Source organism: Phocoena phocoena, chromosome 18 (assembly GCF_963924675.1).
Source record: "Phocoena phocoena chromosome 18, mPhoPho1.1, whole genome shotgun sequence".
In the NCBI taxonomy this organism is placed as follows: domain Eukaryota; kingdom Metazoa; phylum Chordata; class Mammalia; order Artiodactyla; family Phocoenidae; genus Phocoena; species Phocoena phocoena.
In genome coordinates this window covers 76,045,920-76,060,405 of record NC_089236.1, presented here as the reverse complement: position 1 = coordinate 76,060,405, position 14,486 = coordinate 76,045,920, and the positions used below count along the sequence as shown (strand labels likewise).

Here is a 14,486-nt window from a genome sequence, read left to right as displayed (position 1 = left end):
CAGAAATCCAAATATTTGTATTATACAAGGTGAGATAAAGAGCTGAATCAATCGTTTCAAAATTTCATATATGAAGCAGAATCTCCACTAATGCTTACTTACCACCTTGATCATTAGAAAGCAACAATAATGAATAATTATGTTCATGCTTATATATTTTTTAAATTAATTATTTAATTTATTTATTTTTGGCTGCGTTGGGTCTTCGTTGCTGCGCGTGGGCTTTCTGTAGTTGCGGCGAGCGGGGGCTACTCCTCGTTGCGGTGCGCAGGCTTCTCGTTGGAGTGGCTTTTTGTTGCAGAGCACGGGCTCTAGGCATGCAGGCTTCAGTAGTTGTGATTCGCAGGCTCAGCAGTTGTGGCTCGCGGGCTCTAGAGCGCAGGCTCAGTAGTTGTGGCGCACGGGCTTAGTTGCTCCGCGGCATGGGAGATCTTCCCGGACCAGGGCTCGAACCCGTGTCCCCTTCATTGACAGGCGGATTCTTAACCACTGCGCCACCAGGGAAGTCCCCATGCTTATAAGACCCAAACATTCCTATGACTATTTCAAATTGTCAGAAGTCATGATAGATACTTTTTTAAATAGGATGGAGCAGTATAATTTATTACTATTTTTTTTCCAATCAATGAGCCTAATCTGTTTTTATGAAGAAGGTGGTGATTCAGAGGAGAAAAGGCCAGCAAGAATGTGTGGCATGGGAGGAGGCTCAGACATGGCAGGCCAGCCATTCCATTCTAGGAACATCCAGCTAGTTGAGCAATTTTTGGTCTCCTAGTTAACACAGCTAGCCATTTTTATGCTTTTAACTTAGGCTTTTCATTTGGCTCTTCAGTTATCCATTAGGCAATGAGTGCTAATTATTCTCTACTATTTCATAAGTATAACAGGGATGAGTTGAAGGAATCCCAATATCAAGAGGGCAAGACAGTGTAAGATACCTAGAACCCAAAGTCCTGATTTCAAACCATCTTCATCGTACTAGAAAAAGTGGCTACTTGACAGCTACTATGAACTTCACTGTATTGAGTGTTTCTGCCCTTGCTTTCCATAAGGAGGATGGAAAACTAGAACATATTGAAACACCTTTAAACATTTTTTTTAAGAGGCAACTTAGATTTTTAAACATACCTGAGCAGGTTCATTAGCCCTTGGTTGCCTCAGGTGCTTCTTATGTAACTTCCTTTATCCATTAAAAAAAAAAAAATTCTAGCACATAAAATACATGAATCTCCTCTGGGGCCAGTTATGAACAAATGCCCTATATTCTAAGTTAATGAAGGAAAGGAAATTTGAAGAAAACCCGTCTTTCTCCTACATTTTGCTGTCACGCGCTGACTAGGAACTCCCTAATAAAATGCTTGAAGTAGGTCAGCTTAACATAAAATTCTATTTGTGAAGCTCTATTACAATCTGAATAATGATTTCCTCCCTGGAAAATAGCTTAGAATTTTCATATGCATCTGTTCAATGTTGAATGAAGAGTACATGTATTTTGTTTGTGCTGCATGAAAGAACTGTCCACTCAGTTAGAAATTACCAATATCCCAGAAATTCAGTATTCTTTCTCTTCTGTATTTAACCAATAAAAGGTGATTTTCCTGATAAATTAAAGATAATTTCTTAATTATGTTTAAGTTTAAAAATAGATTTAGAAATACTTAGTCAACAGTTATATTCCTTATTATATATTTAAGAGAAATAAAAAATATTTCCATTCAAAAAATTGTACATGAGTGTTCATAGCAGCTTTATTCACAAGAGCCAAAAGGTGGAAACAACCCAACTGTCCATCAAATGATGAATGGATAAAGGGCGGGCATACATAGAATGAAATTTTATTCAGCAAAATAAGATATTGAAGTTTTGTTGCCTGTTACAATATGGATGATTCTTGGAAATACTATACTTATTGGAAGAGACCAATCACAAGAGATAATGTATTTTGTTATTCCACTTACATGAGATTTCCAAGATAGGAAATATATAGAGACAGAAATATTATAGAACAGTGGTTGCCTTGCACTGATGTATTGATAGATGACTGCTAGTTGGTACAGGTATATTGGGGGGGGAGGGGTGGCAAGAATGTTCTAAAATTAGTTGGAGTGATAGTTGCGCAACTCTGTGAATGTACTAAAAATATTGAATTATGCACTCTAAATTAGTGAGCTGTGTCGAATATGAATTATATCTCAATAAAGCTGTTTAATTTTTTTTTTTTTTTTTTGTGGTACGCGGGCCTCTCACTGTTGTGGCCTCTCCCGTTGCGGAGCACAGGTTACGGACGCGCAGGCTCAGCGGCCATGGCTCACGGGCCCAGCCGCTCCGCGGCACGTAGGATCTTCCCGGACCGGGGCACGAACCCGTGTCCCCTGCATTGGCAGGCGGACTCTCAACCACTGCGCCACCAGGGAAGCCCTGTTTAATTTTTTTTTAAATATACTCTTTTGTTTTTAAATTTAGTATATTTGTAAAACACTCTATTGTATTTAATATATAGAACTCAATTAGTTTGAGGATAAGGGTACACCTATGAGAGCATCACAGCCATCAAAGCCATAGAGATATCCATCACCTCTCAAAGTTCCCTCTCGCCCCCTTTTTTATCATCATTTTGTGTGTGTGTGTATATGTGTGTGTTAAGAACACCTAATATAAGATTTATCCGCTTAGCAAGTTTTAATTATACAGTACAATATCTTTAATTATAGACACAATCCTGATTAATAGGTCTCCAGACATAACAGAAACTTTGTACCCTTTGATCATCATTTCTTCATTTCCTCCTTCCCCCAGGCTGTGGCAACTGTGTCTACTCTCTACTTCTCTAAATTTGATTTTTTTAGATTACACGTATAAATGAGATCATTTAATATTTGTCTTTCTGTGTCTGGCTTATTTGACTTATCATAATGGCCTCCAGGTGCATCTGTGTTGTCACAAATTTCAGGGTTCCTTCTTTTTTAAGGCTGAATTACATCCCATTATATGTATATACCACATTTTATTTATCCATTCATTTATTGATGGACATTTAGCTTATTTCTGTATCTTGGCTATTGTGAATAATGCTGCAGTGAACATAAGAGTGTAGGTGTCTCATCGAGATTTTGATTTCAGTTCCTTTGGATAGATACTCAGCAGTGGGATTGCTGGATCACACTGTAATTCTATTTTTAATTTCTTCCATACTGTTTTCCATAGTGACTGTACTAGTTTACATTCCCACCAACAGTGCACCAGGGTTCCCTTTCCTCTACACCCTTGCCAACGCTTGTTTTGTTTTTTAATGAGAGCCATCCCAACAAGTGTGAGGTGATGTCTCATTGTGGTTTTGACTTGCATTTCTCTGATGATTAGTGATGTTGAGTACCTTTTCATATACCTGTTAACCATTTGTGCATCTCCTTTTGAAAAATGTCTCTTCAGGTCCTTTGTTCAATATTTAATCAGGTTATTTGTTTTTGTTTTTCCTGTCAATTTGTAGGAGTTCCTCATATGTTTTGGATATTAACCCTTTATCAGATATATGATTTGCAAATATTTTCTCCCCTTCCATAGGTTGCCTTATCATTTTGTTGAATTTTTTCTTTGTTGTACAGAAGTATTTTAGTTTCATGTAATCTTACTTGTGTTTGCTTTTGTTGTCTATGCTGTTTGGTGTCATCTCCAAAAAATCATTGCCAAAATCAGTGTCAAGAAGCTTTTCCTCTATGTTTTCTCCTTGGAGTTTTTCAGTTTCCAGTCTTATATTTAAGGCTTTAATCCATGTTGAGTCGATTTTTGTGTAAGATGTAAGATATGGGTCCAATTTCATTCTTTTGCATGTGACCATACAGTTTTCCCAACACCGTTTATTAAGGAGACTATTCTTTTTCTATTTTGTATTCTTGGCACCTTTTTGAAGATTAGATGATTGTATATGTGCACATGTTTTTCTGGGCTCTCTATTCTGTTTCGTTGGTCTATGTATCTGTTTTTATGGCAGTACTATATTGTTTTGATTACTATAAATTTGTAACATAGTTTGAAATCAGGAAGTGTTATGCTCCCAGCTTTGTTCTTCTTGCTCAAGTTTGCTTTGACTATTCAGAGTCTATTGTGATTCCATATGAATTTTAGGATAGGTTTCTCTATTTCTGCGAAAAATGCCATTGGTATTTTTTTAGGGATTGAACTGAATCTATAGATCACTTAAGATCGTGTGGACATTTTAACAATATTAATTCTTCCAGTCCTTGAACATAAGATATCTTTCCATTTATTTGTGTCTTCAAATTTCTTTCATCAATGTTTTGTATTTTTCTGTGTACACATCTTTCATCTCTGTGGTTAAATTTATTTCTAGCATTTAATTTATCTTGATGCTATGTAAATTGGATTGTATTCTTGATTTCTTTTTCAGATAGTTTGTTATTAGTGTGTAGAAATGTAGCTGGCTTTTGTATATTGATTCTGTACCCTACAACTTTACAGAATTTGTTTATTAGTTTGAGCAGATTTTTGGTGGAGTCATTAATGTTTTCTGTATAAAAGATCATGTTATCTGCAGAGACAATTTTACGTCTTCATTTTTTGGATGTCTTTTTTTTTTTCCTTGCCTGATTGCTCTCACTAGGATTTCCAGTTCTATGTTGAATAGAAGTGATGAGAATGAACATCCTTGCCTCGTCCCTTATCTTAGAGAAAAAGTTTTCCGTTTTTCACTGTTGAGTTTGTTAGCTATGAGTTGTCATATGTGGACTTTATTATAATGAGATAAAATACAGTGTATTTTTAAAAAACATGTTATTGAAGGGGAAAAGTAGGAATAGATATGGATTGGTTTGACTTCAGGGAAATATAGTTAAAATGACTACATTTTAACTGAATGAGTGATACTTAAAGGCATTTCTGGCCTAAGTTGAATCTTTAATTCCTCACATATTCTGACGTCATAAATTAATAATAACAACAAAAAGTTTCTCCAAGTTTGAGAATTAGCGTGGTAAAATATTTTACATCATAATTGTTAATAAATAGTGTCAGTACAACAACGCTGAACAGGCTTAAAAGACTTCAGAATTGGTTTTAAGAACAAAATTTTTATCCATCAAACCACCTATAAAGAAAATTTTATTTCCATAAGTTCAACCAATATCTATTGAACCTTAACTTTATATCCAGTTGCATTTATATGTCACTATGGGAACCACTCAGAAGATGGTGTTCTCCAATGAATTTTCTTACTTTCTTTTTGGCTTTTATTTTTTAATTTAATTTTCATTTAATATTGGAGTATAGTTGAGTTACAACGCTATGTTAGTTTCAGGTGTACAGCAAAGTGATTCACTTATACATGTACATGTATCTATTCTTTTTCAGACTCTTTTCCCATAGAGGTTCTTACAGAATATCGAGTAGTCCAATGAGTTTTTGATGTGGTGGGAAAACAAATTTGTCCATACCTAACTTAGATCTCAAGGCTGAAAGCAATCACAACAATATGGATATGTCAAAGTTGATAACTTTCAAATGTATTTGCCCAGCTCTGGAAACTCAGACTCACACATCCAGTGATGTACTAAAAAACCTCCAGTTGGATATACAGGAGACACTTAAATTTCTTGTGTACCCAATGGAACTCTTAATCTACTGCCCGCCAAACTCCCTCTTCTCTGTGTTCGTGGAAGAACTCAGTGATTCCGAGTTCCTCAGATCTCACTCATGAGAGTCATTTGTGTTCCTCAGATCCGAGTTCCTCAGATCTCACTCATGGAGTCATTTGTGACTTTCTCTTTCGCTCCCACATCCAATCCAGTCCATCAGCAAATCTGCCATCCTACCTTCACAGAAATCGGACTCTGACCAGCTCTTACCTTGTTCCCAGCTGTCATGTCTCACCTGGACCACTTCCACGAGTCATCTCTGAGCTCCCTGCTTCTCCTGTGAGCCTCCTGCAGCCGTAACTGGAGGGATCCTTTTCAACAACAGATCAGATCATGTCATTTCCGTATCCACCATCCTCAGCTTCCCTGCATATTTAGAATGAAAGCCACTCTTCTTTGTCATGCCCTGAAGCCTGCTTCCCACTCCTCGCTGCACTTTAGCCTCCCCCGTGCCTTGGACAGTTATCACAAATGCTCTGTTCTCTCCGCACCACTTTAAAACTTGCTGTACTGTCTGCCTGGGACATTCTTCCACCGTTTGCATGGTGCTGCCCTCACCCCCGGGCGTTGCTCTGCTTCCCTGCTGTCACGGGCTCAGAGCTCTTTCTGAATTCTACTCATTCTCTCTCTTCTTGCCCATGTAATCTTCGCCATAGCCCTTAGCTTCTTGCAGTTACGTCAAATTTGGGTTATCTGTGTATGTTCTGTTTCCCCTGCTAAAGCACAGCCTCTCTGCACACAGGGACCTTTGTCTGTTTCGTTCAACCCTGGCTCTCTGGCATATGTAGACATTTGCTAAGTAGTTGTTGAATAAACACAGGTATAGAGAGAGGGTAACTAGACCTTGCGGCTCACAGCAGCTTTACCTGGGATGCCCTTTTCCCCTAGGCACCAAGAATGACGGGAGGGGGACAGTTACAGTGGTGACACACGCCGTGATGGTAGTTAAGGCAAACTATGGAGAAAAGCCTGAGTAAAAAGATATGTTGTACTCAGCAGAAATATGAAAATAAGTCGCCTGTATTAATAAAGTTTATTAAGTGACCATATACCAGTTTTAGTTCCTTCTGGCATTCGTTTATTGACTAAATAATTAAGATAATAGAAGACCAGGCATCATTTCAGTTTTAACTGCAAGTATATTGACCTTTTGCCTTTGCTGAAGTATAGTTGTCATTAGGTTAGGGCTGCGTCACAGTTGTGCATGTGTATGTGTGTGTCCTTGTGTGATAGAACTGTACATATCTACACACATGTTTGATGAGTACTTAATAACATTAAAAAATCCATTACTACTGTGCTTTCTACATACATTCATTTGTTCTGAATAGAAACTGCTTCTGTTTTTGCAAAGATTTTTTTTTGGATTAACCTGAAAGAATTCCTTCTGGCCTCTTACTGTAATGACAGTTGTCAGGATTACTGTTTTTATTTCTCTTGTTGAAGAATCTTGAACACATTGTTAAGATAATAATAGCAACAAGAACAAAAATCAAGCCCCTTGTTCATTTTTTCATAATCCGTGTGTGTCCATTCATTTTTCTTCCCTTCATAATGGAGACACTATCGTTTGCAAAGCACCTCCTAGGTCTGAAATCACTTTTCAGTTCTGCATCGTTCTTCAGATGTCTTCTTCCCACCATTTTCTCTTCTTAAAATTGCAGCAATAAATCTTACTCTTTGATCCTTAGTCATCATCCTCCCGTATCTCCTTCTGCACAAAACTTGCTTACCCTCCAAAATCACTGCCCAAATTCAATTGACTTTAAACCCATAGCCATTTTTAACAATGATCAGGAAGCAGACGTCTCCAGGGCTTTCTTATTTTCCCCAACATAAATTGTTCCTGTTTCCCCACAGTTCTGTCCCAAGCCCCTCAAATTCTTCTCCTGTAGTTATTCTGCAGTGGATCCAACAATAGGAACCTTTCTTTGAGCTTAATACTCCCGGACATATTTTATCCGCCTGACCCCTTCTGACATATGATTAATATGTTCCCGCTTCTTATTTTTTAATATAAGAATAAGTCCATCGCCAGATACAACTTTTTTTTATTCTTCTTTGTTGTTTACTCATAGATTCTGTATGCAGGATTTGTTTTATGTGATATCTCTTTAATTAGGTAATCAGTAGCCCATCTATTCTAACATCAAATTAATAAAATAAAGTATCAGATCTGATTGGCTTCATCTTATTTCTTTTGGATAGCAATCAGAACTTGGAAGGCAGTCAAGATGTTTACATTTCATAAAATAGTTTTCTGTTTTTACAAGGGCAAAGATTCTGATGACTGGGAAACAGATAAAGTGTAAAATTACTTTATCTGCATGTGTGTGGCGGATCTGTTGATTCCTGATTCAGTTGTTTTGTTCTATTTAATTGTCAGATGCAGCAAAGACACATTTAATCATCATTAATTAAAGCCCTCCAACTATGAGAGGTGCTAAAAGCCTATGAAGATGCAGGAGGCTGGACTCCTGACCCTCAGCTGTTTATATTTGATGAGGAAGATTTGCACGCACACAAATATCTATGGTACCAGTCAGGTTACAGAAAAGCTATATCCGAAGTGCTGTGAGGACACGGAGGACTACTAATTCTGATCGCTTTGATTGCCAGAGCCTTTACTGATGAAGTAGCGTTGAATATGGATCTGAAATCATCTAGAAAACTGTAATTGAAGGGAAGTATACATCAAGGCAGGAAGTGACTTGTCGTGACATGGCCCTGGTGATCAGAGTGACCAACTTTGTGGGAAGACAACCCAGATACCAGATAAAACAAAACCACGACAGCATTATATATAACAAATAATTATACGTTAACAAAATTATGAAACATTGGTGTTTATCTGAAGGATACATTATTCTGTATTATTACTTTTCCATTACAGAAATGCTATTATTTAAATAAAACAGTAGGACTAATTAACAGTGCCAACGAATAGTAATTAAACAGTAAGAATGATTAATCAAATACGTATGATAAAAATATAACAATACTGAGACAGGCTCAAGGATGATTGTACAACACGGGCAGTATAGCCGATATTTTGTAATAACTGTAAATGGAAAGTAACTTTTAAAAATTGCATAAAAAGGGCTTCCCTGGGGCACAGTGGTTGGGGGTCCGCCTGCCGATGCAGGGGACATGGGTTCGTGCCCCGGTCCGGGAGGATCCCACATCCCGCGGAGCGCTGGGCCTGTGAGCCATGGCCGCTGGGCCTGCGCGTCCGGAGCCTGTGCTCCGCGGTGGGAGAGGCCACAACGGTGAGAGGCCCACGTACCGCAAAAAAAAAAAAAATTGCATAAAAAAATATATATAACGATATTCTTATAACATTTCTTTCTGTTCTTGGATACAGCAATTTATTTGAACTTTTTGTTAAACTCTGTACTGGATATTTAAAATCCTTAGGCTATATTATTGTATACCCTCAGTATTCATAGATGTAAGAATTTTAGAAAGGAAACTACATAACAAATCTAATCAGTAAAACCTATATTTAATTAAAAAAGTACTACTGGCACGTTGCTTTCCGTCCCACTTTGCTGGGCTGCCTGCACCCTCAGGACAGCCCCCGTTCTTGGCGTGGTATTAACATCAGATACAAACATAAACCTCCCTCTGACTTGCAACTCTGCTCTTGTCAGACCCTCAGGGCACTGATTCCTGGCGTCAGTCCGGTGAGGGCACCAAGCAAAATATTCTCTCAACAGTGAGGTCAGAGCGTGGGATTCTTAGGACTTGACTTGCAGGCAACAGCAGGTTTTAGACGTGTAGGAGTCAATTTCCAAAAATGCCCATCCACTTTGTACCCACAGGCTTGCTTTGGTAGATCGGCTGTTACTCAATTAGGTCCTTTAAATTCATCATACTGGCTCTCTGTGCCTAAAAGGTCTGACATTTTTACACACACAGCAGCACTCTGGATGTCATCACCAGTTAAACAGCACTTTCTCAGGGAACATGCTTTCAAAGCACAAAGGTAATTGGAACTTGCCAAGTCCAAGTTGGTTTCCAAATACATTACAATTTAATAAAGAAATTGAGAAAGGACCGTGTAATTCGTTTGCCCTTTTCTGGTAACATTTTGGGGTTTTTTTTAGCTCTTAAGCAGTCTTGCTTCAAAAAACTAATTCGTTTTGCTGTTGAGTTTTCGTCACAGCCTGCACATGGCATTGAACAGCTGAGGTGTCAGTTTATCCTTTTCTAGGCTCCTTCTGGCCTTCTCAAAGGTCATCACAGTTTTGTAGGAGCAGCATGTAGATTCCGTTTTCCTGTAATCTTGCTCTCCGTTCTCGTCCGGTGCACTCCACATTGGTGGACATCCTTCTTTTCCCACACTTGGAAAGTATAATCTTACTGCAGGTCAGTATTTTAACATCTTTTCTATGGCTGACAACAATGTTAACCGTCTTGTATTTGGGTGCTGTCTCCTTCCGTAGCTGTGAATTCACATCCCGGTCAGTGCTTCTGCACATTTTGAGGCAGGTGAAGGAGTGACCAGACTTTCATTATGAAAACTTCAGTGTCACAGGGAAGCAAATCACACACCATTTTTCAGTGTCATATACAGGATACACAGGCATTTGGCAGGTAATTTTTAGGGAGTGGGGTGAGTCTATAGTCTAGGTGGAATTTGCCAAAATTTGTATTTGTTCCTTCTGCTACATATGCTGGTGGATGAGAGAAGTCTAGTTTGCAATTGGACAAGGTATCAACAATTTTTTGTTTTATGTTTCCTGTGCTTTCATTAAAATCTTCATAGAAATCAAGATGATGATTTAAAACTCCAATTTTCAGAATACCTAAGAGCTAGGAATACCATTTTTGATTTTGTGGCTGCGATGGGACACATCATTTTTAATATGCTACAGAAAGCACGAATGTTAGTACCATCTGACAAAATCCACATTCTCCCTTTTGTTCACCCACGGCACATTTTAGCTGCAACCTCTGATTCAGGAAATGTAACTTTACTTGGTTTCCTTGAGCCATCAAGAGAATGGAGCGATAACTGAGTTTGTTTGAATGATATGATATTGTATGTACAGTGTGGTAATGTGTGTTCATTTGTGCAGTATGCTCAAAATTCAGTAGCTGTTACATTCTGAGTGTGGTGTCTTTGGGGGAGACAAAATCTTTTGATTGATTTAGGAACACCTGTCTGTCTTATGCTGACTTGGGAGATTCTGTGTCCACATGGGCTATTACATCCCCTTCTCCACCGTGACCAGACTCAAAGTCTATTGAGAAGTATGCTCTCTTTTGGTTATTTACCTTCCTAACCAGGTTGAATATGTCCTTCTCTCTGTCATTTAAAATACCACCGTTGTTCATCCTTACTGTTTGGTGATGTCTAGGTCATGGTGTAATCATGATTGTTTTCGCTATATGAACTCTTAGGAAACATGGTCAGAGCATTCATCATGTTAAAAATTAAACTAGTGCTACCTTGATACAAAGCACCGTAGTTAAGCCATAGGCAAACGGACACTGGTTAAGACCCATGATTACAATGCCCTGAAGCTGCGTCACTCGGAATGATGTAGCTACAGACGATCCAACACCGTGAACCGAAAGTCATGACTGTCAACATCAGTGGTGGGGGAAAGACAGCAACAGGGACGTGTTGGGTTAATCATCTCCGCCACACCCACCTGAAACTGAAAACAGTGCTGCTTTCAACCCCTATTTTGTGGGCTGACTTTGGGGTTTTGTACTTTCCCCCAGGTTTCAGCACTCATTGCCAAAGGCAACTTCTGGAGCTTTGCATCCCGGGAGACATTTCCTGGGATATGGAACTCCCTGGGCAGACCATGATGCTTGCCTTGGTCAGCCTAACAATTTGTGCACCTTGATTGCTTCAGGGTAAGAAGGTACACTAACAGTTGGAAATCTCACAAATAAACTTCTTTTTCTTTTAAGTCTTTGCTCTCTGTTAAAGTGCAAATATTACAAAAGATATGAAATACGAAGATTATGAATTGTTTACCCTTATTATGAATGAGTTTCCCCGAGAGGGAAGCATGAGATTGCAGGAGTGGACTGGTTTATGGGATGGGCTGAGCAAATCATCCCTAACTCTAGAAAGGGAAGCTGGCAGTATTATAGACAAACTTCCCCATCGCAAAATACTGCCTGTGGTTCCTTCCCTTCTAAGAGACCTTAACGCCTCCTGGTTTTGTTTTTCTGTTTACTTTTTTAGAAGGAAACTTTAGCATAAAAGAAAGGACTATGGGATCTCCAGCAGAGGAGCACCTGGCCTTAGGAATTGGGATGAAGTTGTTCAAAATCTACTCAGCCAGAAAATTAGAGCCAATTCCAGCTCTTGTACTAGTCAGGATAACTAGCACAAAGTCCAAAATTAAGATTTGGTTCTTGTCCTCATAAAGGTTACAGTCATCTATAGGAAAGAAAATATTATTCAAAGAAGTACACACAGAACATTTAAAAATCCACCTGTAATAAGTGTTTCCAGGGAGAAGGGTATGGTTTTGAGGGTATGGTAAAGGGCAGTTGACCTGGTCAGAGGGATCAAAGAAGGCTTATTGGGGAAGAAGACCACTGAGCAGTTATCTAAAGAAAGATGAGGAGTTGCTTAGGCCTAAGGATTCCGTTTATGCAAGAAGAACAGTGTGTGCAAAGGCCCTGAGGTGAGAAGCAGTGTACTGTTTCAGTGTGCGGCAGTGGTGATTGAGAAAGTGGGCATGGTGCAAACAGAGGCTGGCGGTGAGGCAGAGCAAGGCCTCTGTGATAGCTGGAATTTTGGGTGTTTCCTTCCATTCTGGGTCTTTTCCCCTTTATCAAGAAAGTCAGCGGACTCCTCTTTACATCAAGCCATTTCTGTTTGGAGGTGCCAAGGTGAATAATGGCATTATAAGACTTCCGTCCACCTGCCTGTTGAACCCCAACCCTTCAGAACACTTACACTTCTTTGTTTCTAAATGTCCCTAACTGTGCATTTTGCTGCAGTCAAGATTTGTGCTGATGAAATAAATGTACTGGTTCCTTCTGTCAAAACAAGGTGGTGGCCTTTCACCCATTCATACTCCTAATCAGATACCTAAGAGATCCTGACTTACCTGTTTCTAAGGCTCTACATGGTAAGTAAAAGGCTCAAAATAAATTTTACTTTGTACCATTTCTTTCCAGTGTTATTTTCTGGGTGCAAATTTTCCCAGATAACGACTTGTGCAGCCCATCCAGCATTTTTCATTTTTACTTTATTTTCCTCATACATAAAGTAGAAATGATAATGTCTTTTTCTGCATATCAGGGCTATCATGAGAGGATAAAACCATAAATAAAATAACGGTTATGAAAGCACTTTGAACAATTCTGAAGATTATAAAATGGTGGATGATCCCGTTACATAAAATTCCAGTGATAAATTCTGATTCAGCCATACTTGTTTTTAATAACAAACTGCTTCATTTTTCATAATTATTCTGCATATTAATATCACTGTGAAGTCACTTCAACAGCTGTCTCTTTTTGGTTGCAGATGTTATACCCTCAAAGAAAATGAAACTGTGTACTTCTTTTCTCTTCTGGAGTTTTGATGGAACCGGTTTTGAATCTAAATAACTACAGAAATGTCTATTGTTGCCCATTAGTGAAGTACATCCATTAGCAGAATCTTATAAGTTAATCTTCTTCAACATACTTTATTTTTTTGGTATCTAAGAAAATATCCTACTGCAGACAGCAAAGAACTGATAGAAAAGAGGAGAAAGAGAAATAAACAGACAATTATAGAAATACTGTGGAATTGCAGTCCTAGAGTTATGGGTGGGATATTACAACAAGACATTGGGGAAGGCAGTGAAGGGTTCTCTGAGGAGGTGACCCATGAATTTCTCATATAAAATGAGAAATTCACGGAGGCAGTGGTGCAGAGGAAAGCACAAGAAAACCTGTGGGGCTGAGAGGAGATAATTGAATTTTTAGGTACTCTTTCTGGTGCTGTCAATCCTCTACATCAGGATAAGTTTAAGACGGGCCAGTAAAAATGAGGTAAAAATACATTTGCAGCCTACCTGAGTGCCGTAAAGGGCATATGTGCCCAGATGTCATTTATCAGTATGTTAATGATGGCAATGAATATTACTGTAATTATTATTATCACTTAAAATAATTGATCCCATCAGTCCTTCACTTTGGCTCATCTCACCTGCTGTCTTCAGGTTTTTTTTTCTTTCCTACAGTAATCTTTGTAAGAATGAGTTAAATTACTAAACACTTACGGACGGTTCTGAAGAGAGAGTCTGTGTGTCCTGGCAGTGGTGCTGAGTGGGACTGTTGAATATGAGGTACGCTAGGGACAGACAGTATGTGTTCGCAGTAGTTTCTGGTATGTGGCTATTTTGATGAATTTCTGCCTTCTCTTGGTACCTCTTTAACTTAATCTTTGTGGGAGTGGAGCATAGGACCACCCTAACTCACAGGGCACTTTTGGGGAGCTTCATCCAGAACCCCTCCCAGTGGGCTTAGCCCTGGGTGGTGGACTGCACCCTGCTCTCTCAGCAGGGCACCCTGGACCCTCCAAACTGTGTGTTCTGCCATACACGCGGCATCCTCTACTCCCCAGCAAACTGTGCCTTCTCTTCGGGTATTCTCTTTTTTGTTTTTTAGATAACTTTTTTTTTTTTTTTTTGCGGTACACGGGCCTCTCACCGTTGTGGCCTCTCCCGTTGCGGAGCACAGGCTCCGGATGCGCAGGCTCAGCGGCCATGGCTCACGGGCCCCACCGCTCCACGGCATGTGGGATCTTCCCGGACCGGGGCACGAACCCGTGTCCCCTGCATCGGCAGGCGGACTCTCAACCACAGT

At 39.2% G+C, this 14,486-nt stretch overlaps 1 protein-coding gene across 1 annotated transcript in view; it reads left to right on the top strand.

Annotated features, from left to right (window-relative positions):
• NALF1 (NALCN channel auxiliary factor 1) overlaps nt 1–14,486 on the top strand; it is a 570,556-nt gene that overhangs the window by 303,513 nt on the left and 252,557 nt on the right. The gene's annotated exons all lie outside the window — the stretch shown is intronic.